The following is a 3,622-nucleotide window of genomic DNA, read 5'->3' as shown; positions in this document are numbered from 1 at the left end:
AATACGTAGCATGTGGCTTCAGAGTTACATATTCTGAATAGGAGCTGAGTGACCTGGAACAAGTTACTTAACCACTCTGTGCCTCAGTATCCTCAACTGTAAAATGATAAAAGAGTATTAGGTAAAGAATCATGTGCAATGCAGGAGGCCTGGGTTCATTCCCTAGGTGAGGAAGATCCCCTGGAGAAGGGAAGGACTACCCACTCCAGTATTCTTGCCTGGAGAACTCCATGGACAGAGGAGCCTGGTGGGCTACAGTCCGTGGAGTCACAGAGACTGACACAACTGAGCGAACACGTTCACTTTACCTCACAGAGTTACTGTGATGTTTAAGTGAGTTCATAGATATGAAATACTTAGAATATAGCTTGGCTCGTCGTAAGAGGTGAACAAATGCCAGCAATCAGTTATTATTTAGCAAAACCATACCAATCTTTGATTCTCAGAAATAAAACAATTTAAGATTTTGAATAAATTAACTCTTACCATAGCTGAAAACATCTACAAAAACAGTCATTCATCTTTTATTTTGAAACTCTTTATTTGAAAATAACTTCAAACTCGGAATTATTAACATTTTATTCATTCACCTTATCATTTGCCCAGCAGATCACTGCAGATCTGTGTCCCTACTTCTTATTCATAACTTATGATGTATGTGTTTTCTATTTCTGTGTAACAAATCACAAGTTTGGTGGTTCAAAACCACACCTTTTTATAAGATCACATAAATCTGTTTATAAGACTCTGACCTTTTATAAGGTCAGAAGTCTGAGCACAGCATGACCGGACTCTCTGCTCAGAGCTTACATGACTGAAATGAAGATCATGGCTAGGCTGTTTCTTTCAGGGACTCTTTTCTCTGTTGCCTGTCAAATTTAGATCCTTGAAGCTGTAGGACTGAGGTCTCCATTTCTTTGCTGGTGTCAAGCGTGGGCCACTCTCAGCTCCTCCAAGTCACCCACCCTCTCTGCAACATGACCCCATTCATCTCCAAAGCAGCAATGGAGAATCTCCCTCATGGCAATCTTTCTCAAGTTTTGGATCTTTCTCCCAAGAAAGGGCCCAGGTCCTTGTACGGCCTCGCCTGATGAGTTGATTAGGTCAGGCTCACTCAGGATAATGTGTCTCTCTTTCTTAAAGTTAACTGGTTTGGGACCTCAATTAAGCCTGCAAAATCTCTTTACAGAAACACCTAGATTATTGTTTGAATAACTGGGAGAAGGTGGAAATTTGGGTGATCGTCTCAGGATTCCACCTACCACATATGATGAGATACTTTATAAGCATGTATTTTAGCCTGCTAGGGCTGCCACAGCAAAATATCACAGACAGAATGGCTTAAACAACAAAAATTTATTATTTTTTTTTATAGTCCTGGAGGCTGAAAGTCCCAGATCAAGGAGTTAGAAGGTCTGGTTTCTCCTGAGGCCCTTCTCCTTGGCTTGAAGATGGCCACCTTCTTACTGTGTCCTCACAGGGTCTGATGTCTCTCTCTTTCTTCTTTTAAGGACACAAGTTACACAGATTAGGTTTCTAGCATATGAATTTGGAGGGAAGGGGCAAGACACAATTTGGTCCTTATCTGTCTAATAACAAAACTAAGAGCTAATATTTGAGCTATATGAGCTACTAAACAGGTATTATACTAAACATTTTTGATAAGCATCTTATTAAATATAAATTATTGGATTAAATAATGCATTAGTATAACTATTATATAAAATCCAAGCTTTGTCAAAATATATCCTATATTCTTGATTAGAAATTGTATCTGATTTTTAGACCTGATTTTTAGAGTTCTCTGTCTCTACTATATTCCATTCTGAGGACAGTTTTTCATTCACTGATCAAATTTTACTGATTACCTATGAGCTTGGTTCAAAGGCACAAAGATGGGAGTAATTAACAATCCTCCTCTCAGAGAGCATAGGCTAGAATGGGGACATGCATGTCTCCATTTTGAAATATCTCATATTAAGAGTATCAATTGTATTTATAGACCCATTCTGCACATGTAAGTTCTTATGAAAGCTGAGGCAATAAAAATTAAAATAATAATTTCAAGAAAGAGGAAAATCTTCTGGTTATTTGGTTTTACATTACCTTCCTGAACTGCATCAACCCTAACTGTGGACTTCCCAGGTGGCACTAATGGTAAAGAACCAGCCTGCCAATGCAGGAGATATAAGAGACATGAGTTCAATCCCTGGGTGGGGAAGATCCCCTGGAGAAGGAAATGGCAACCCACTCCAGTAAGGTTGCCTGGAGAATTCCATGGACAGAGGAGCCTGGTGGGCTACAGTCCGTGGGGTTGCACAGAGTCAGACACGACTGCAGAGACAATGCTGCACAAACCTAACTGCACAGCAGCACGTTCTTTTATACGTGGCTTTAGACTGAATTCTCTGAAATTGAAAAAAAGCCAGCTGGGATTTGAAAGTGAGAAGTGATTATAACACAAAAGTCCAGCACCTGACTGGGTAAAGTGCCTAAAATTCCACTTACGTTACTCAAGAAAAAAAAAATTCTATTAAAAAATGTTTTTCTCACTGCCCAACCCGTTTCATGCTGCTAACACTGAACTCCAAAAATCACTGCAGATGGTGACTGCAGCCATGAAATTAAAAGACGCTTGCTCCTTGAAAGAAAAGCTATGACAAACTTAGACAGTGTATTAAAAAGCAGAGACATCACTTTGCTGACAAAGGTCCACATAGTCAAAGCTATGATTTTTCCAGTAGTCATGTACAGATGTGACAGCTGGACCATAAAGAAGGCTGAGCACCAAAGAAATGATGCTTTCGAATCGTGGTGCTGGAGGAGATTTTTTGAGAGTCCCTTGGACGGCAAGAAGGTCAAACCAATCAATCCTAAAGGAAATCAACTCTGAATATTCAATGGAAAGACTGATGCTGAAGGTCCAATACTTTGGCCACCTAATACAAAGAACTGACTCATTGGAAAAGACCGTGATGCTGGGAAAGATTGAGGACAGGAGGAGAAGGGGTGGGGGGCACGGAGGCAGAGGATGAGACACTTGGATAGCATCACCGACTCAAACGACATGTGTTTGAGTAAACTCTGGGACATTGTGAAGGACAGGGAAGCCTGGCGTGCTGCCGTCCGTGGGCTCCCAAAGAGTCAGACACGACTTAGTGACTGAACAACGCTGAGACCTTTCCGCCTGCAGAAGGCAAAGGCAGCATTTGCAGGTGGAAGGAGCTCTCCAGATTAGTAGGCCCATTGCCTCTCAGCTGTGGGCCAAGTGCAGTGATTACACTCAGGCAAGAACAGTCTTCCCGCCCCAGTCCTCCTTCCCCAGCAAGGTAAGGGATTCATGGGCCGGGTGCTGAGTTCTGCAACCCCCTCCCTGGTTCATCATCCGTTCCCTCCAGCCGTCTGCGAAAGCATGGGCTGGGCGGACCCCGCGAGGCCCCCTGCCCGGCCCCTGGTCCCCTGCTCCCAGCCCCGGCCCCGGCCCCGCCTCGCCAGGAGTGGCCGCGAGCCAATAAATGGCTTCTGGGCCCCACACGCCTGGCCAACTCAGCCACAGCTCCATTCGCACTGGCTCTTCCCCCCATTCCCAACCTCTCCACTGCCACCAGTGAGCCCTCCACCC

This window comes from Odocoileus virginianus, chromosome 6 (assembly GCF_023699985.2).
Source record: "Odocoileus virginianus isolate 20LAN1187 ecotype Illinois chromosome 6, Ovbor_1.2, whole genome shotgun sequence".
NCBI lineage: Eukaryota > Metazoa > Chordata > Mammalia > Artiodactyla > Cervidae > Odocoileus > Odocoileus virginianus.
Note: the sequence above shows the minus strand (reverse complement) of the source record.